This window comes from Carcharhinus amblyrhynchos, chromosome 14 (genome assembly GCF_965287045.1).
Source record: "Carcharhinus amblyrhynchos chromosome 14, sCarAmb.v2.hapA, whole genome shotgun sequence".
Taxonomy (NCBI): Eukaryota; Metazoa; Chordata; class Chondrichthyes; order Carcharhiniformes; family Carcharhinidae; genus Carcharhinus; species Carcharhinus amblyrhynchos.
In genome coordinates this window covers 70,770,956-70,793,208 of record NC_137337.1, presented here as the reverse complement: position 1 = coordinate 70,793,208, position 22,253 = coordinate 70,770,956, and the positions used below count along the sequence as shown (strand labels likewise).

At 45.7% G+C, this 22,253-nt stretch overlaps 1 protein-coding gene across 2 annotated transcripts in view; it reads left to right on the top strand.

Moving 5' to 3' along the window:
- Window positions 1-22,253, top strand: part of slc8a3 (solute carrier family 8 member 3) — a 408,213-nt gene that overhangs the window by 374,205 nt on the left and 11,755 nt on the right. The gene's annotated exons all lie outside the window — the stretch shown is intronic.

Here is a 22,253-nt window from a genome sequence, read left to right as displayed (position 1 = left end):
CAGAGAATCCAGACAACACAGAATCCCTTTTTCCTTCCTGTGCCCCACACAGGAGGAAACCAAATCTTATACAAGACCGTAAGATATAGGAGCAGAATTACGCCATTCAGGCCATCGAGTTCCTCCACCATTCAATCATGACGGATATAATTCTCACCCCCTTCTTCCCGCAACCCTTGATCCGTTATTAATCTAGAACCTATCTATCTCTGTCTTAAAGGCACTCAGTGACCTGGCTTCCATAGCCCTCTGTGGCAATAAGTTCCACAGATTCACCATCCTCTGGCTGAAGAAATTTCTCCGCAAATCAGTTTTAAAGGAGTATCCCTTCAACCTGAGGTTGTGCCCTCAAGTTCTAGTCTCTCCCACTAGTGGAAACATCTTCCCCACATCCACTCTATCTAGGCCTCTCAGTATTCTGTAAGTTTTAATTAGATCCCCCTTCATCCTTCAAAACTCCATCGAGTATAAACCCAAACTCCTCAACAGCTCCTCACATGACAAACCCTTCACTTCTAGGATCATTCTTGTGAACCTCTTCTGGACCCCCTCCAAGTCCAGCTCATCATTCCTTTGGTATGGGGCCCAAAACTGCTTACAATATTCCAAATGGGGTCTGACCAGAACAGCCTCGGTAGTACATGCCAGCTCTTGTATTCTAGCCCTCTAGAAATGAACGTTAATATTGAATTTGCCTTCCTAAACTGCCAACTGAACCTGCATATTAATCTGAAGAGAGCCTGGAATCAGGACTCCCAAATCCTTTTGTGCTTCAGATTTCCAAAGCCCTTCCCCATTTAGAAAATAGTCGACGCCTCGGTTCTTCCTACCAAAGTGCATAACCTCACACTTTCCCATGTATATTTAAGAATAATGTCCTAACCTTTTCCCAGTTTGTAATGGCTGCTCTCACTTCCATCTGGAGCATGCACTTCATTGCGACATTAACATGCTCATCTGCAAAAGAGTTCATTATGGTGATTTACGAAGGGATCCTGCTGCCGAGGTTGTAATAGTGCTGTGAAACTTGGCTACATAGTGAATGACAATGTGAACAGTTGTAGACGTCAGAATAATATATGGAGAAATGGGCAGAAGCGAGCAGATGGAGTTCAGTGCTGAGGTTTTTTTTTTACAATTAATTCACGGGGCCGTTGACATTTATTGCCCCTGAACTGAGTAGTTTGCTAGGCCATTTCAGAGGGCATTCACAAATCAACCACCATGCCATGGATGTGGAGTCACATTAAACTTTTAAAGTTTATTGAAGTTTATTTATTCGTCGCAAGTAAGCTTACATTAACACTGCAATGGCTTGTGGGCTGATTTAGTTTGGCCACTGAACACTGTGTTGAAGAATGGAAATCATTTTGTGGGGAGCCCCTGTGTTGTCAGATATTTTCCACCTTCTTCCGTCGGGAAAAAGGTACGAAAGTCTGAGGTCACGTACCAACCGACTCAAGAACGGTTCTTCCCTGCTGCTGTCAGACTTTTGAATGGACTTACCTTGCATTAAGTTGATCTTTCCCTACACCCTAGCTATGACTGTAACACTACATTCTGCACTCTTTCGTTTCCTTCTCCATGAGCAGTATGCTTTGTGTGTATAGCACACAAGAAACAATTCCTTTTCACAGTATGTTAATACACGTGACAATAATGAATCAAATCAAATCAAATCAAAGGTATTGGAGTCCACGTTGGCAGACCAAGAAAGCAAAACGATCTTCAGGTATTCTCTTCATCATTTAAGCATTGAATTTCCTTATGGGTACCTGTGTTGCAAAAATTAGAGACACTTAAGAGGGGCAGAAACCAAGTAACATTAGAAAATGTTGAAATAACTTTGTGTATCTTCCGTTTTGTGCTTTTGTTTATTCTCCGAGCCAAGGCTGACATTTATTTTTCTTGCCTTAAGATCTTTGTAGCAGTTTAATACAACTGAATTATTTGCATGTAAGGCCAGTATCAGTCAACCACGTTGGTGTGGGACTGGAGTGACAGACAGGACAAGTCCACAAGGACAGCAGACATCCTTCCCTATAAGGATGTCTATAAACCAGTTGGCTTTTAACAATCAATTTAACAATTTCATGACCACATTTTTTTTTAATTCATTTGCGAGACGTGGGCATCACTAGCAGTACCTGAAGGAAACCCAGGCACACATGGGGAGAACGCGCGAACTCCACATTGATAGTGACCCGAGGCCAGAAATAAACCCAGGTGCCTGGTGCTGTGAGGCAGCAGTGCTAACTAATGTGTCATCATACTGTTTCTTTGGTGTAGGTACACCCACAGTGCTGTTAGGAACAGAGTTCCAAGATTCTGACCCAGCTACAGTGAAGGAACAGTGTGATACTCCAAATCAGGATGGTGAGTGGCTTGGAGGGGAGCTTCTAGGTGATGGTGTTCCCATATATCTGCTGCCCTTGTCCTACTAGGTGATAGAATCATAGAATCCCTACGGCGCAGAAGGAGACCATTCGGCCCATTGAGTTAGAACCAATGCTGTAACAGTGCATTTTACCCAGGCCCATCCCCTTGCTCTAACTCCACACATTTATCCCACTAATCCCACAGCTTTGAATATTAAGGGCCAATTTACCTAACCCTCACATCTTTGGAGTGTGGAAGGGAACTGGAGGAAACCTTTGCTAACACAGGGAGAATGTGTGCAAGATCCATACAGACAGTGACCCAAGGCTGGAATTGAACCTGGGTCCCTGGTGCTGTGAGGCAGCAGTGCTAACCACTGTGCTGCCCAGATGTGACAGGTTTGAAAGGTGCTGCCTAAGGAGCCTTGGTAAGTTGCTGTAGTGCATTTCATAGATGCAGGAGGGAATTAATGTTTAACATGGTAGGATATCAATCAAATAAATCAATTTTAATTCATCTTTTCTTAAATCCCAGATTTTTAAACAAATTGAATTCAAATTAATAAAACAGCTACGATGGGATTTGAACTCTCATTCTCTGGATGACTAAAGCCCAATGACACAACCATTCTGCATTTGCCAATAATTTTTCAAATACATTTGAAACAAAGACTGCTTCCTGGGAAGCAAAAATCTCACTGGTTTTCATAGTCCCGTGGACCTTACAAACTTTTTCCTAAGTTTTAAAGTTTTTTTTTCAGGTTTAACATTCTTCCCTCTGAACGTTGGAAAAAAACAACCAAGGTCCTTTGATGATCCAAACATGTCCCCATTATGGGCAGAATTTTCCCATCCCACCCGCCATAGGAATTTTAACAGGCAAGGGGGCAGACCACTTAAAGGCCTGTTGACCTCAAGTGGGATTTTCCAGTTTTGGGGCGAGCGAGGTCGGAAAATCCCGTCCTACATCTTCAATGGATGCAACATCGAAATGGCTGAAACCATTGAGGGTCCCACCCTTGTGCCTGGTCGATCCCCAAAGAATTTTATGGAAGAAATTCCGCCTTGAGTAGGAGGAAGCAGAGAACTGGCACCTACCTCCCAGTGTGGCAGTTTCTAGCTGGGCTTTTGGAGCTCCCAGCGAGGATACTCACCATTGCCAAGAAAATAGGGACCCACCCTTCCGCCCCGATCCCGCCATTCCTGATGTGAAAAAGCCCGGCAGCATTCGCAAAGAGCCTGCACGATTCCTGTATGCTTCCTTCCAGGATTTGGGTAACTTCTAGAATGGTCAAAAATTTTGAGGACAAGTTGCAGAGACTGTGCTCTATGTAGAACATTCAGGAGTGATTTGATAGGCTGCTTCAAACCATCAAAGAGCAGAAGGCAAAAAATAATAATTTCTTCTTATGTGGTGTCCGTCTCTTTAAGAAAGTGCAGCAGAAGTGGATAGATAGGGTAGAGGTAGAGAGATTCTTCCCGCTTAGAAAGGATAGCAGGACTAGAGGGCACAGCCTCAAGATAAGGGGGCACAGTTTAGATCGGAGTTGAGGAGGAACTTCTTCACTCAAAGGGTGGTGAATCTCTGGAATTCTCTGCCTGTTGAAGTGGTGGAGGCTACCTCGCTAAATATTTTTAAGTCACGGGTAGATAGATTTCTGATAGACAGGGGAATTAAGGGTTATGGGGAGAAAGCGGGAAAGTGGAACTGATCCACAGCCATGATCTTATTGAATGGTGGGGCAGGCTCGAAGGGCTAGATGGCCTACTCCTGCTCCTATTTCATATGTTCTTAAAGTGAGTCATCTGACTTGGGGGAACCAATGGGACATCGAGAGTGAGTGATCACCCCCCAGAGGGTGGAGTCCTCTCACAGGCAGAATCTCCCAGAAGCCATGTTGTAAGTATGTGAAGATTGGAGCTCTGCTCCAGAGCAACAAGACTCCTGTACCTAAGTTTCACTGCTCAACGTATGCCATCTGCTTCTAACAGGTTAAAGTTTATGTATTAGTGTCACAAGTAGGCTTGCCTTAACACTGCAATGAAGTTACTGTGAAAATCCCCTAGTTGCCACACTCCAATGCCGGTTCGGGTACACTTAGGGAGAATTTAGCATGGCTAGTGCACCTAACCATCACGTCTTCGGATTGTGGGAGGGAACTGGAGCACCCAACGCAGACACGGGGAGAACATGCAGACTCCACACAGACAGTGACCCAAGCCGGGAATCGAACCCGGGTCTCTGATGCTGTGGGGCAGCAGTGCTAACCGTTATGCTGCCCTGTCACCCCAAAGCCTCAAATCCCTCGGCAATGTGAGAAAGCCACAACATAACAAAAACAAGCTGATATAACCCTAAAATCAGAGCCAGGCCGTTCAGAGTTGAGTTAACTCTGACAAAGGGTCACCTAGACTTGAAACGTTAGCTCTATTCTCTCTCCACAGATGCTGTCAGACCTGCTGAGATTTTCCAGCATTGTTTCAGATTCCAGAATCCGCAGTATTTTGCTTTTATGTTTTTTGTTCAGAGTTGATGCCAGGAAGTATTTATTCCCACAGAGGATAGCGGAAATCTAGACCTCTCTTCTCCAAGTTATTGTTGAGGCTAAAGGAAGGTGCAAGTTGTCAGTTAGAAAACTGGAAACTGAGAACAATGGATACAGCAATCAAAATCCTGCATTCACCCTTTCAGGGACAGTGGCCGGAATTCTCCAGCCCTTCACACTAGCGGGATTCTCCGCAGCGCACCCCCATCTGCGGGTCTCCTGCCGGCATGGAGTGACCTCAATGGGAATTCCCATTGACCACGGTGGGACCGGAGAATCCCACCGCTAACAAAACACGCCTCCTCCCACTGGCAGGAAACACGCGGCTTGGACACCCAGTGTCTTTCAAAACACAAACACTTCCAGAACGTTCTCTGTCCTTGATGATGAACCATTCTGTGATTACAGTGTTCATAACAGGCTGCATTATTGGTTGACTCCTGAATCTCTGCATTTCACTTGCCTGCACAAAGCCATTTGCTGTAGCTCTCTTGACACGCCATAACTGTGACTGTAGTGAACACTCTCTGTTCGCCACATTACAGGGAGGATGTGGAGGCTTTGGAGAGGGTGCAGATGAGGTTTACCTGGATTAAAGAATATGAGCTATAAGGAGAGGCTGGCCAAACTAGGGTTGTTTTCTCTGGAGCAGCGGAGGCTGAGGGGAGACCTGATAGAAGTCTATAAAATTGTGAGAGGCCATAGATTGAGTCAGACTTTGTTCCCCAGAGTTGAAGCGCCTAATACTAGGGGGCACGCACTTAAGGTGAGAGGGGGTAAGTTCAAAGGAGACGTGAGGGGCAAGTTTTTTACACAGAGAGCGGTAGGTGTTTGTAATGTGCTGGAATGTGGTGGTGCAGGCAGATATGGTAGGGGTATTTAAGGGTCTTTTAGATAAGCACATGAATGTGTCAGGAATAGAGGGATATTGACCAAGGGCAGGCAGAAGAGATTAGTTTAATGTGGCATCATGTTCGGCATAACTTTGTGGGCTGAAGGGCCTGTCCCTGTGCTGTGCTGTTCCATGTTCTATGATTCTGCTCCCACCATTCAATGAGATCATGACTGATCTGGCATGATAATCCTCAACTCCACCTTCCCACCTTATCCCCAAAATCCAGTGTGGTAATTCCCTGAGGGAGGAGTCATGTGTTCCACTAGTCCAATCAGGGATAGAATTGGGGATTCACTGGGATGTGTTGGGAATTGTCCCAGCGGTTGGACCCAAGAGCTGAGTATAAAAAGACCTTTCAAAGCATTCTATAAGTAGTTGTTTATAGCGATAATAAATCATTATGTTTTATAAGCAAACCAGTGGAGCCAATCCTTGAGGTTATTACACCCTTGATTCCCTTACTGATTAAAAATCTGTCTATCTCAGCCTTGAACATGCTTAACAACCCAGTCCCTACAGCTCTGTGTGTTAAAGAATTCACTCGCCTCTGAGAGAAGGAGTTTCTCCTCATCTCTGTCTTACTCTGAGGTTATGCCTCTGGTCCCAGACTCTCCCATAAGGGGAAACAGCCTCTTAGTATCTAAGTTTATTTATTAGTGTCACAAGTAGGCTTACATTAACACTGCAATGAAGTTACTGTGAAAATCCCCCTGGTCGCCACACTCCCGCACCTGTTTGGGTACACCGAGGGAGAATTTAGCATGGCCAATGCACCTAACCAGCATGTATTTCAGACAGTGGGAGGAAACTGGAGCAAACCAACGTAGACATGGGGAGAACGTGCAGACTCCACACAGACAGTGACCCAGGCTGGGAATCGAACCTGGGACCCTGGCACTGTGAGGCAGCAGTGCTAACCACTGCTTCACCCATACCCTATCAAGCCCCCTGAGAATCCTATATGTCTCAATAAGGCCACCCCTCATTTTTCTAAATACCAATGAGTACAGGCCCAAATTACTCAACCTCTCCTCATAAAATCCCTCCATGTTGGGACCAACCCAGTGAACCTTCTCCAGATTGCCTCCAATGCCAATACATCTTGCCTTAGATAAGGAGACCAAAACTGTTCACAGTATTTTAGGTGTGGTCTGACTAATGCTTTCTATAGTTTTAGCAATTTCCTACTGGCTTTGTTGTCTTCAGAGTCCAATATTGCCATACCTGCGTGCTTTACAGACAAAGCATACCGGACATAGAGAAGGAAAGGAGAGAGTGCAGAATGTAATGTTACAGTCATAGCTAGGGTGTAGAGAAAGCTCAACTTAAGATGAGGCAGGTCTATTCAAAAATCTGATGACAGCAGGGAAGAAGCTGCTCTTGAGTTGGTTGGTACGTGATCTCAGACATTTGTATCTTTTTCCTGACGGAAGAAGGTGGAAGAGAGAATGTCCGGGGTGTGTGGGGTCCTTTATTGTGCTGCCTGCTTTTCCGTGGGAGGCATAGACAGAGTCAGTGGATGGGAGGCTGGTTTGCTTGATGGATTGGGCTGCATTCACGATCTTTTGTAATTTCTTGCAATCTTGAACAGAGCAGGAGTCACACCAAGCTGTGATACAACCGAAAAGATTGCTTTCTATGGTGCATTTGTAAAAGTTGGTGTGAGTTGTAGTGGACATGCCAAATTTCCTTAGTCTCCTGAGAAAGTAGAGACATTGGTGGACTTTCTTAACTATAGCGTTGGTGTGAATCACACTTTAGCTGCATCGCTGGATGATATTGAGTCTTTGTGAGCGGGGTTTCCCCCTCTTCTCTTCAGGCAGCCAATCAGGCACTTATCCAGACAACATCAGACCAAGGTGCCAGTTGGGCAGAAACCCCACCCCCCTAAAGCTGCTGGCCAATCAGAGCTAGGCCAGCTCATCCCTGCTGACAGCGCCACCAGGCGTGGTGGATGGTGCCAGTATGACAGTGAAGCCTTGACCAGGGATTATTACCAGAGTGATGTGAGGGGGCATGAGAGCAAGGTGGAGAGGGGAGTGGGGGGAGGTCAGATGGAAGAGCAGGGGTTTGTCTTACAGGAAGCAACCCCCTCGCACCCCCCCCCAAACTCTCAATATCGAGTCCGTCAATCAGGCACTGAGTGCAAGTTAAGCCCCCTACTGCCCCCTCCTCCCCACCTCCCACGAGAGTGCAGGAAAACTCAGCAGGAATTCCTGGTCCATTCTTTGGAGATGCAGATAACCCATGCTCATCCCATTAAATCCCAGACCCATCATTAAATCCCAAAGAACTTATTGATAATTGCCCTCAAGTCATCATTAATGAGTTGAGTTGACACCCCACCACCACTGAGCAGAATTCCCACTTTGGACCCTTCCCATCCCATCCCATCCCAACTAAGCAGGAATTGGTATCCCAAACGACTCTCCCACTCACCCACCTCCACCACCACCCCCCACCACCCCCCATCACCCCCCATCACCATACACTCCTAGGATGTGCGGGTGAGATTGATCAGCCAATAACAAATTGCCCCTTAATGTCAGGGGTAGTGGTGGGGTGAGTATGTGGGGTTGCGGGGATAGGGTGATTTTTGTTGGTGCAGATTTGATGGGCTGAATGGCCTCCTTCTGTGCTTCTACGGCTACTCCAACAGGCTTCATTACAGTCCACACCCAATGTGTGGGACCTAATCGATCCACCATGACCAATTGGAAAGAACAGTTCATTGAATAGCAAATACAAGTTGTCAGCCTGAAATATGATCTAATCTCAGTGACGTCTTCTTGCTGTTTTAAGCAGAACTAACATCTTACCGCAGGCCTGCGGAACACTCAGGATAGATGTGAAAAATTAGTTTTATAGGATCTTCTCGAGGTGATTGCCATAAATGACTTGCCAGTAACCAAACACTTAGATGCATTAGTTTATAATGACCTGAAGTACAGTGGATCAGATGATATCCTGAAACTCTGCACTGATGTTCCTACCCTTTGGTCACATCCATTATGCATTAGCAATGCCACCAGGCCAACATCGTAAAGGGATTGTGAAGATTTCATCAAAGAATTGTAGACAATTGGTGTTCTATCATCTCAGAATTGGCTTGAGAACAGAGTTACATGACTGACTAATCCAATCCCAGATCTAGTTGTTATCGACAACCCTTGCAATCCGTGATAGCGTGGCTAGTTTATTTACAGTTTGCAACTCAGCGCTGAGTATCAAGCTTTCTGACACAGCACCTGTTAACCCTTAAGTTTGTTTATTAGTATCAAAAGTAGGCTTACATTAACACTGCAATGAAATTACTGTGAAAATCCCCTAGTCGCCACACTCCGGCGCCTGTTTGGGTACACTGAGGGAGAATTTGGCACAGCCAATCCACCTAACCAGCAGGTCTTTCAGACTGTGGGAGGAAACCTGAAGGAAACGCATGGGGAGAAGGTGCAGACTCCGCACTGACAGTGACCCAAGCTGAGACTCGAATCCAGATCCCTGGCGCTGTGAGTTAGCAGTGCTAACCACTGCACCACCATGCCTCCCACCCTCTGTTCCCTCTGGTGAGAGCAAGCAAAGCATTTAGTAAATATTGAGCAAATTTACAGTATAGTCAGGAAGAACAGGAAGTCTGTTTAGTTCAGCCCTGGTTAAATGGGGATAAACTGCGATGTGTAACTGCACATGTTCGAGGACATTTGGTGCATTGTGACCTGTCCAACTAAGTGAATACTTTAGATATTTTTGTTATTCATTCATGGGACATGGGCATCACTGGCTGGCCAGCATTTATTGCCCATCCCTGGTTGCCTGAGGGCAGTTGAGACTCAACCATATTGCAGCCAGCTTAATCAAGTTCCCCACACACCCCAGACATTCTCTCTTCCACCTTCTTCTGTTGGGAAAAAGATACAAAAGGCAGTACCAACTGACTCAAGAACAACTTCTTCCATTAGACTTTTGACTGGACCTACCTCGTATTAAGTTGACCATTTTCTACACCCTAGCTATGAGTGTAACACTATGTTCTGCACTCTCTCCTTCTCTGTGAATGGTATGCTTTGTCTGTATAGCATACAAAAAACAGTACTTTTCACTCTATAATAATCCATGTGACAATAATAAATCAAATCAAATCAAATCAAAAGAAGGGTAACCTTGTGCAATGACCTTTGATGCAATTAGTCAAGTAACCCTAGGAAGAATTTACCACCACCTTTGGAAATGGCTAATCTGATGTCTGTGTCAGCACCCGTATTATCACATATTCACTTCTGGTTCTGAACAGCCAGGAGTTTCAGAGAACATGAGAATTTCAGTACCATATTCTGCTCACACGGATGTTTGGCTCAACAGGGCTTCACATTTGGAAAATAATCTGTTTTTAAATTACTCATAAAGTGTTGGAACTACAAGATGAACGTTCAGAAGAAAAAAAACTTTTGTTTTACTTCAATTTAGTTTTTCTCTGCGAGGTTTGCTATTTTTGATCCGCAGTTCAGGAGTGGTTGGCTAAGCCACGGTTCACGTTGCTTATAGTGTTCATCACCCAGTGGCACGGTGGTTAGCACTGCTGCCTCACAGCGCCAGCGACCTGGGTTTGATTCCTGGCTTGGATCACTGTCTGTGTGGAATCTCACGTGTCTGTGGGGGTTTCCTCCGGATGCTCTGGTTTCCTCCCACAGTCCAAAAGATGCACAGTTTAGGTGCATTGGCCGTGTTAATGCTCCTGTAGTGTACCCGAACAGGTGCTGGAGTGTGGCGACTCTGTGATTTTTACAGTAACTTCATTGCAGTGTTAATGTAAGCCTACTTGTGACAATAATAAATAAACTTTAAACAGAGGCCGCCATCAGCATGCATTTACAGAGAGGGACTGACAAACACAAGGGGGAGATAGAATGAGAAATACACGCACACACATACATACACACATATACACACACACATACGCACATACACACACACCGACACACACTCGCACACACACACATAGACAGAATATGAGATATAATGGTACAAGTTGGGTTTGATTTCAGTGTGGAGCCAGCAATCATAGCTGATGCCATTAGACATATTGATGTTGGATGTCTATGCATGAAATAAGCCAAGATCCTTTATCTGTGCTAGTGAACGGCTTGCTGCCTTTATTAATGTCAGGGAAACTAGGCTTCCCTTGAATGGAGTAATGTCAGCTTCTGTTAGGCATGGATGCACAGTAGCAAGCAGTCATCACCAAATGGTTGTGTATATTTTTATTAGCATGTGTGCGGTAATGGGAATAGGGCTTGCCTGGGTGGGATTGTGGTTGGTACAGACTCGATGGGCCAAATGGCCTCTTCTAGAGTGTAGGGATTCTCTGATTCTCTAGAGTTAGGAGGAGGGAGAGTGCTCTCAGCTTCACAGCATTCCTCATAGCCATGGTGGACAGCAACTTGCATGGCCAATCCACTTAACCCACGCATCTTTGGACTGTGGGAGGAGACCGGCGCACCCGGAGGAAACCCACACAGGTACAGGGGCAAATGTGCAAACTCTGCAAGACAGTGACCTAAGCTGGGAATCGAACCCAGGTCCCTGTCGCTGAAAGGCAGCAGTGCTAACTACTGTGACACCAAAATAATGTATACCCAACTTAAGTCATTGAATTATAAACGTTTATACACGGAAGCAGGCCCTTCAGCACAACTTTTTCATGCCATCCTTTTTAGTACCACAAAGTTGGTCCTAATTGCCCATGTTTGTCCCATATCCCCCTACACCCAGCTTATCCACATAACTGTCTAAGTGCTTTTTAAAAGACAAAATTGTACCCGCCTCTACTACTGCCCCTGGCAGCTCATTCCAGAAACTCACCACCCTCTGTGTGAAAAAATTGCCCCTCTGGATCCTTTTGTACCTCTCCCCTCTCATCTTAAACCTATGCCCTCTAGTTTTAGACTCCCCTACCTTTGGGAAAAGATGTTGACTATCTAGCTGATCTATGCCTTTCATTATTTTATAGACCTTTATAAGATCATCCCTTAGCTTCCTACGCTCCAGAGAAAAAAGTCCTAGTCTATCTAGACTCTCCTTATAATTCAATCCATCAAGTCCTGGCAACATCTTAATAAATCTTTTCTGCACTCTTTCTAGTTTAATAATATCCTTTCTATAATAGGTCTGACAGAAAAGTCTCGCACACGTCCACACTAACTTCCTTCCTGGCTCCAACTGAAGATGTTCCTCCTCCTAAGACCACCCTCGCTCCCGATTGGGCCTATTTCCCAAGTGACCTCTCCAAAGGTTCCAGCCTGATCACATGACCCACAAAGGATCACCCCTTAAAGGGGCCACATTAGCACACAAAGATTGCTGTACACAACTATGTCTAAACAACAATAAGTGGTTTAATTCATGAGCTTAACTATTTACAGCTGTACCAACTTACAAGTGTTACTCAGCCTGAGCCATGAACTTTCTCCTTCTGGACTCCAGGTCATGTGACTCTCTCTTACATCAACATGTGGGCATTACTACTTTGCCATTACTATTTCAGGGTCTCTCAAGCCCGAACACCTTATTTTTTAAAAAATATTCCATTCATGAAGGTACAAAGCCAATGCTGAGTGGACTGGGTTAATCCATCTCTTTGCTTGCTCCAAAAACCAAATATAAATTGAATCAAATTCATGGTCCCCACGAGAGAGATAAGCAAGATCGGAGCAGACAAGGTAAGGCATTGCACCCCATCTCGGGCTTGATCCGACTGATGCTTGATCTTAGCCAGAAGGCCGAGAAGCCTAATACTATCATTAACTCTGGTGAGAATTCAATTGTTATCGGCATTGCAGATTGAATTCTGCTGTTAAAATAATGAAGCTACTGTGTGGAGGCAAAGTCCCACAGATCTGTGTAATGTTTCACTGTCACAGTGAACATTTTTTTTTCATACTGATAGAGAATCAATTAAGCTGCAAATTCACCTCAGACCCGCAGCTGAATCAGTTTGTGTTTTGGCGAAGAAAACTGCATTAATTGAGCAAGAACAAAGTACAGCACGGGAACAGTGTCAAGTTTCTAGGTGTCCAGATCATCAACAACCTGTCCTACTCCTCCACGCCAACACTATAGTTAAGAAAGCCCAACAACACTTTTACTTTCTTAGAAAACAAAGGAAATTTGGCAAGTCCGTTATGACTCTCGCCAACTCTTACAGGTGCACCAAAGAAAGCATTCTTTCTGGTTACATCACAGCTTGGTATGCTCCTGCTCTGCCAAGACCACAGAGGGTCGTGAATGTAGCCCAGTCTATCTAGCAAACCAGCCTCCCATCCATTGACTCTGTCTACACTTCCCGCTGCCCCGGCAAAGCAGCCAACATAATTAACAACCCCACATAACCCGGATATTCTCTCTTCCACTTTCTTCCATCAGGAAAAAGATACAAAAGTCTGAGGTCACGTACAAACCGACTCAAGAGCAGCTTCTTCCTTCCTGCTGTCAGACTTTTGAATGACTTACCTCGTATTAAGTTGATCTTTCTCTACACCCTAGCCTAGTTTGGGGGCGTTTAAGAGATCCGTGGATAGGTTTATGGATGGAAAGGGATTGGTTTAGGTTAGAGGGTCATTGTTTTTTAACTGGTCGGCGCAACATCGTGGACCGAAGGGCCTGTTCTGCGCTGTAATGTTCTATGTTCTATGTTCTATGTTCTATGACTGTAACACTACGTTCTGCCTCTCTCATTTCCTTCTCTCTGAATGGTATGCTTTGTCCGTATAGCGTGCAAGAAACAATACTTTTCACTCTATGTTAATACACATGACAATAATAAATCAAATCAAATCAAAGGTCCTTTGGCCCTCCAAGCCTGCATCGACCATGCTGTCCAACTGAACTAAAACCCTCTCCCATTCCGGGGACCCTATCCCTCTATCTCCATCCCCTTAAAAGTCACAATGGTATCTTCTTCCACTGCCTCAACTGGCAACGAGTTCCAGGCACCCACCACCCTCTGCGTAAAAAACTTGCCTCGTACATCTGTTTCAAACCTTGCCCCTCACACTTAAACCTATGCCCCCTAGTAATTGACTCTTCCATCCTTGCAAAAAGCTTCTGACTATCCACTCTGTCCATACCTCTCATAATCTTGTAGACTTCTATCAGGTCACCCCTCAACCTCTGCTGCTCCAGACAAAACCAAGCTTCTCCAACCTCTCCTCATAGCTAATACCAGGCAACATCCTAGCCAATCTCTTCTGTACCCTCTTCACATCAATCATTGCGATGCCAACATTGTTTAATATCATGGAGTTGGAGACAGTATATGCACGGGTCCCCCATTTCTCCAAAGTAAATCATCTTATCAGGATTGGGAACACCAGTTTGGTGAGTCAGATGTTGCATTATCACCAGCAAACAATTTGAGTCAGAATGTGTTATTAGTAACAAATCTGTTTTTGCGACTGTATGAAATTTCTCTGTCATTTGAGCAAAAACTTATTTAAACTCAGCAGATGTTCCACACATTCCTAATCGATGTTGCACCAAGCCAATGTCAGCCTTTTCTCCAACACATCATCCACAATGCTTCATTTCCAGGAATCAGAATTCACAATATTGATTTTTATTATTCATTGATGGGACATGGGCATCGCCGGCTGGCCAGCATTTATTGCCCGTCCCTAGTTGCCTTTAGAGGGTAGTTGAGAGTCAACTACATTGCTGCGGCTCTGGAATCACATGTAGGCCAGACCAGGGAAGGACAGCAGATTTCCTTCCCTGAAGGAGATTAGTGAACCAGAAGTTTTTTCTGACAATCATTTATACTGATAATTGACAATGGTTTCATGGTCATCAACAAATTCTTAATTCCAGATATTTTTTATTGAATTTGAATTCCACCACCTGCTGTATTGAGGGGTCTCCCTCAATGTAGCAGGGGGATGGGGGAGGTGAGTGGAGGGTGGTCCTTGTTTTTACCTCTTGGCCTGTTGAAAACTGAAGTTGCTGGCGGGATGGACTCTATATGAGCCCACCCCAACAACGTGGCGTTGTGGGACCAACCTCCATTAGGATTCGAACCCGGATCCCCAGATCGTTAGCTGAGTTTCTGGATTAATAGTCTAGTGATTATACCACTAGGCCATCGTCTTTCCTATTAAGCACAGAGAGAGAAGGCACTGTATTGAGCCTGGAGTGGGGCAGGGAGAGCAGTTGGTGTCACTGCTGAACTTTATGGTTCCTGAACAAGTTTGCATTTTAAAATCACAGCTATTGACACTTAAGTCTAACTTTATTTATTAGTGTCACAAGTAGGCTTACATTAACACTGCAATGAAATTACTGTGAAAATCCCCAGTTGCCACACTCTGGCACCTGTTTGGGTACACTGAGGGACAATTTAGCATGGCCAATGCACCTAACCAGTGCATCTTTTAGACTATGAGAGGAAACCGGAGCACCCAGACAGACACGGGGAGAATGTGCAGGCTCCACGCAGACGGTGACCCAAGCCGGGAATCGAACCCGGGAATGAACACCAACTTTCCAAGGATCAGGAAGCCCTAATCCATGTCAAACTGATGTTGCCGTTGCATTTACTGCAGTGGGGTCCAGTTGGAGTAATCAGACAGTATGATGGGTATTCCTGAAACACATGGGGCGGAATTTTATGACCTCGCTTGGGCAAGGGTTTTAAAATCCTGCCCGAGGCCAACGGATTTCCATTCTCTGAGCCTCAACTGTCCCGATCCGGATGGTAAAAATCCCGGCCATGGAGTGGCAAGACTGATTTAATTTCCTTACTACCAAAGATCGCTTTGGTCTTGCATTAATACACTGCTGTTGCTTTGGAGCTGTGATGCTGCGAGGTTTGCACTGATTTATTTAGATTGCATTAAATATCTTTTCACGAATCTGAATGTGGGTGGTGTGGCGATGGCGTACTGGGGTGGCAGGCTGAGTATTAGTTTGGATGCTCACCTGGTGGTAAAACATATATAGATAAATATTTATATGTAGTGTCATAGAACATGGAACAAAGAATATTACAGCATAGTGCAGACCCTTCGGCCCTCGATGTTGTGCCGACCTGCAAAACCAATCTAAAGCCCATCTAACCTACACTATTGCAATATCATCCATATGTTCATCCAATGACCATTTAAGCCCTTAATGTTGGCAAATCCATTACTATTGTAGGCAGGGCATTCCACACTCTTACTACTCTCTGAGTAAAGAACCTACCTCTGACACCTGTCCTATATCTATCACCCCTCAATTTAAAGCAATGTCCTCTCATGCTAGCCATCTCCATCTAAGGAGAAAGGGTCACACTGTCCACCCTATCTAATCCTCTGATCATCTTATATGCCTCTATTAAGTCATCTCTTAACCTCCTTCTCTCTAAGGAAAACAACCTCAAGTCCTCAGCCTTTTCTGGTAAATCTCCTCTGCACCCTTTTCTAATGCTTCCATATCCTTCTTATAATGTGGCGACCAGAACTGTATGCAATACTCCAAGCGCGGCTGCAACAGAGTTTTGTAAAGCTGCAACATGATATCATGGCTCTGGAACTCAATCCCTCCAACAATAAAAGCTAACACACCGTACGCCTCCTTAACAACCCTATCAATCTGGGTGCCAATATTCAGGGATCTATGCACATGGACACAGAGATCTCTCTGCTCATCCACACTACCAAGTAACTCACATTAGCCCAGTACTCTGTATTCCTGTTACTCCTTCCAAAGTGAATCACTTCACACTTTTCCACATTAAACTCCATTTGCCACCTCTCAGCCCAGCTTTGCAGCTTATCGATGTCCCTCTGTAACCTGCAACGTCCTTCTGCACTGTCTACAACTCCACAAACTTTAGTGTCATCCGCAAATTTACTAACCCATCCTTCTACGCCCTCAGCCAGGTCATTTATAAAAATGACAAGCAGCAGTGGCCCAAAAACAGATCCTTGTGGTACACCACTAGTAACTGAACTCCAGGATGAACATTTCCCATCAACCACCACCCTCTGTCTTCTTGCAGCTAGCCAATTTCTGATCCAAACCACTAAATCACCCTCAATCCCATGCCTCCGTATCTTCTGCAATAGCTTACTGTGGGGAACCTTATCAAATGCTTTACTGAAATCCAGATACACCACATCAACTGCTGTATCCTATGACTGTGACACCAGTCTTAAATTGTACTTTTCAATGGATCTTTGCAATCATACAGCACAGGGTCATCGACAATCACTGGAGCTAGAGATCACAAATGTTCCATTGCCATCTTAGTCTGGATTCCCCCTGCATGGTCTTGTATCAGGGTGGCATTCCTGCCTTTGAGCTAGAAATGATGGGTCCCCACCCTAGAGGTAGAATTTTCTAGGGTTTTTTTTGACTAAATGTCAACTCAGAGGTGAAAAGCGCTGTGCTGCCTCCCAGCTCCACTGCTGGCTTTTCACACTGTAGACTGTGAAACGTAGTTTTAAAAAAAGCTGGAGGTGGTTCCCATGTTTCACAATGCCGCTGGGGTGCCAACAAGAGCCCCCCAGCAACCACGACTTTCAAGAGATAAAAACAAGGACCACCATCCCAAAACCCCCCCATGGACGGCGTGATCCGTCAACAGGCCACATGGAACCTTCCACACACATGGAGAACCCCCCCACTCCATCGACACATAGAACTCCCCGCTCCATGGAAGACAATCCTCGCAATTCTCCCAGGTACTACACCCTGGCATGGCGGGATTGACCTATAAGCAAAGGATGAGTCGGTTAGGATTATATTTGCTGGAATTTGGAAGGATGAGGAAGGGTCTCATAGAAACCTATCAAATTCTAACAGGACTAGACAGGGTAGATGCAGGAAGAATGTTCCCTCAAGAAAATGGCGACACAGGGCTCATCTCTGGATATGTACCTTTGGAACGCAGGCTTACTGCATATCTCTTTTTTAACAATGCTGGGCAGTAGATAATGAAAATTATGATTAATTATTTAATGATGGGGGAGTCCAGAACCAGGGGTCACAGTCTAAGGAGATAGGGTAAACCTTTTAGGACTGAGATGAGGAGAAATTTCTTCACCCAAAGAGCGGAATTCACTACCACAAAAAGCAGCTGAGGCCAAAACATTGTATGTTTCCAAGAATGAATTTGACATAACTCTTGGGGCGAAGGGGATCCATGGATCTGGGTGGAAGCTGGGGACAGGCCGATGAGTTTGATGATCAGCAATGAAGCAACCCTTTCAAGAGTAAGCAAACCAAGCATGCTGCTCTAATCAAGCAAAGAAGGTTTGCTAACATGAACATGGGTGGCACGGTGGCACAGTGGTTAGCACTGTTGCCTCACAGCGTCAGGGATCCGGGTTCAATTCCGGCCTTGGGTGACTGTCTGTGTGAGGTCGGCGCATTCTCCTTGTGACTGTGTGGGTTTCCTCCCACAGTCTGAAAGACGTGCTGGTTAGGTGCATTGGCCATGCTAAATTCTCCCTTGGTGTACCTGAATAGGTGCTGGAGTGTGGCAACTGGGGGAATTTCACAGTAACTTCATTGCAGTGTTAATGTAAGCCTTACTTGTGATTGATAAATAAACTTTTAATTTTATGGGCAGCATGGTGACACAATAGTTAGCCTTGCTGCCTCACAGCATCAGGGACCTGGGTTCAATTTCGGCCTTAGTGACTGTCTGTGGGAAGTTTCTCCCTGTGTCTGCGTGGGGTTCCTCCGGGTGCTCTGGTTTCCTCCCACAGCCCGAAAGATGTGCGGGTTAGGTTGATTGGCCATGCTAAATTGCCCCTTAGTGTCAGGGGGATTAGCAGGGTAAATATGTGGGGGTTACAGAAATAGGGCCTGGTTGGGATTGTGGTTGGTGCAGACTCGATGGGCTGAGTGGCCTCCTTCTGCACTGTCGGGATTCTACGTTTCTATCGAAAAACTGAAAATACAACAGGGAGTCAGGCTGTAAGCAGCGAAATTTCTGTTCTCGTTAACCAAGATCAACAGTTGTTATTTATCTAATTTAATTAATTTTGAATTTGGTGATGTGTCTTGATTGAATTATTAATTCTAATGAGTGGAGGCCTGTGTTGCCATTATCTTACTGTCTTCTTGGTTTTAATTAATCTTCACGCTGCTATGTTGGAGTGCTGTATTTCAATTGAGTTTTAATGAGTCTCATCTCTGGGTATGTACGTTTGGAACGCAGGATTACTGCATATCTCCTTTTTAACAATGCTGGGCAGTAAATAATAAAAATATGATTAATTATTTAGCCACCAGTGTCGAAAGGCAGAAAGCAGCCCTGATATTTTCAATGACATTGCAGAGTACTTGACTCACACAAGTTAATTGGCTGTTAAGTGTAATCCAGTTTGATAATAAGAACAGCACAGGTAGTTGCGTGCGGTGCTGTTAAAACTGACAGTAGTTGTGAACAGACTGCAGAAGCCTCAGGGTCCAAGGGACTGGGCTGGACGTCAGAAATTAGCAGCACGGTGGCACGGTGGTTGGCACTGCTGCCTCACAGCGCCAGAATCCCAAGTTCAATTCCAACCTCGGTCACTGTCTGTGTGGAGTTTTGACGTTCCCCCTGTGTCTGCGTGGGTTTCTTCCCGGATCTCCAGTTTCCTGCACTGTCCAAAGATGTTTGGGTTAGGTGAATTGGCCATGCTAAATTGACCCTAATGTCAAGGGGGCTAGCAAATGTGTAAATGTGTGGGCTTATGGGAATATGGCCTGGGTGGGATTGTGGTCAGTACAAACTCGATGGGCTGAATGGCCTCCTCCCATACTGTAGGGATTCAATGAAATTATCCCAACTAGGATCTAGATTCAAATCTGGTCCAGACTAATAGAGGGGGGAAATGTTTGCTAACTCACTGGATATTGTAGTGACTGGATGCCCAAAGCAAATACTGACCACTTATTGTAGACAATATACAGGATGGCTTAGTGGTTACTGGGCCTAAACATGTCAGTGAAACTGGTTTTGGATTGCTAGGATGCCCTCGATCTGCTGGTGAATTGGGAGACCTCCTTCTATCTCCCCCACGGACATTGGACCACGCACCCCCACCCCACCCTTTCCATCAGAGGCATGTTCTCCCCCACACCTACGCAGGTTGCTGGCATTGGGGCATCGGGGTCACCCCCTCCACCCTCCCTTCCCTACCCATCATAGCCCCCTTCGTGATCCATCCCAGTATAAGCAGCCCCTGCCTTTGCATAGGCCCCACTCTGTGCATAGGCACCCATCACACCCCTGTCTCCCCATAGTTCCCTCCCCCCGTCACAGTCTCCCCTGTCACAGCCCCTGTGCAAGCCCAACCTCCACTCAGGCCTCACCCCCTTGGCACTCCCCTTAGCACACATATCAAGGGAAGCTGTTCCCCTGGCCACCCAGGAGCTTCAGTGGCCCCCACAACCCTGGTATGGCCATGGCATCTAGTCTCCGCTGGGAGAGACCAGTAATGATTTGCGCCAATGTGACGTCACGCTGGGGAAGGTGGGAAGCATCTGGGAAGGGGGAAGCAGCCGTGCCGAACTCCATAATAAGACAGAAATCCAGGCAAAGTGGCTCGCGCCAATAAAAAAGAGGCTGGGAGACAGCAGTCCAATTCGCGCCAGGTGTCTGTTGGACTTTTGGCCTCTCCTGCCATTTTCCCAGCCCGCCATGCCAGTCAAGGGGTGCACTGAGCTGGTAAGATTATGCCCACAATGTCACTTTCTCACCCCACCCACTCCAGTTCCACCAGCCTAAAAATTGAGGCTGGGTAGGCAAAGACTCTTTAAGTGGCCATTAAGGGCATTAGTAGGTGAATGGGTGGGATTCTTCTTTCCTGCCCAAGTGTGAAATTGAGCCTGGGTTTGGGTGGGATGGTTCCCACCTTCCAGATAAGCATGCTGAGTGACTTTAAAGGGAACTTGGAGGAGGTATAACGTCCATGTACCTCCTTCCCCTTGTCCCTCAGGGCATTAGGATTGCGGGTTTAGAAGGTACTATCAGTGGAACCTCAGTTGAGTTCCTGCAATGCATCTTGTACAGGGTGCACACTGCTGTTACTGTGCCTTGGCTGTGGAGGGCGTGAATGTTTAAGGTGTTGAATGGGGTAGTGATCAAATGGGCTACTTTGAATGTTGTGAGCTTCTTGACTGTTGCTGGAGCTGTCCTCATCCGGGCAAGTGGAGAATATTCCATCACATTCCTGACTTCTGCTTTGTAGATTATGGATGGAATTTGAGGAGTCAGGAGGTGAGTTATTCACCACAGAATTCCCAACCCCTGGCCTCCTGTGGCCACAGTATTGGTCAGGTTTCCTACAGCTCCACTTACAAAGTTCCATGTAACTACTTATTTCACCAGTCCAAGTTTTATAATTGTTTTGCCAGATGATGGTGAATTATTATCCATTCTCTCATAGAAACCCTACAGTGCAGAAGGAGGCCATTTGGCCCATCAAGTCTGCACCAACGACAATCCAACCAGGCCTTATTCCCGTAACCCCGCATATTTACCCTGCTAGTCCCCCTGACACTAAGGTTAATTTACCATCGCCAATCAACCGAACTCACACATCTTTGGACTGTGGGAGGAAATCAGAGCACCCGGAGGAAACCATGCAGACATGGGGAGAATGTGCAGACACCACACAGATAGTGACCCAAGCCAGGAATCGAACCTGGTTCCCTGGTGCTGTGAGGCAGCAGTGCTAACCACTGTGCTACCATGCTGCCCCTCGATTAGGATGCCTGCAGATGGATGCTACTTATTCAGCCTTTTAAGTGTTGGATCAAGCTCAAGATCTGATGCAATGCCTTAGTTTGTCAGCCTGGATCTTGTTCGCCTATCTTATGGGGACCATGAATTGGATTTAATTTTAATTTGTTTTTTGGAGCAAGCAAGGAGATGGATTTAGGTTCGACCTATCTATTCTGAGTATTGGCTTTGTAACTTTAAACATGGAATTCAAAAAAATCATAGAACCCTCCAGTATAGGAGGAGGCCATTCAGCCCATCAAGTCTGCACCAACCACAAGTCTATCCAGACCCTTTTCCCCGTAACCCCACACATTTACCCTGGCGATCCCCCTGACACTATGGTCAATGTAGCATGGCTATCAACATAATCCGCACATCTATGGACTATGAGAGGAAACTGGAAAAAGTCCATACAAGGAGAACGTGCAAACTCCACACAGACAATCACTCAAGCTGGGTATTGAACCCGAGACCCTGGCATTTGTGAGACAGTCATGCTAACTGCCGTACCACTATGCCGCACAAGCAGTTAGACTTAAAATCATGGTGTCGAACTCTGGAAAGGGAACCTTGTAGGTACCTAATGACAATACTGAGAGACCAGTACTTGTACTGTGGATGACATGTGGAAGGCTCCATTTGTGGTTAAGGGGTTCTTAGATGTGTTATTGCTTATGCAA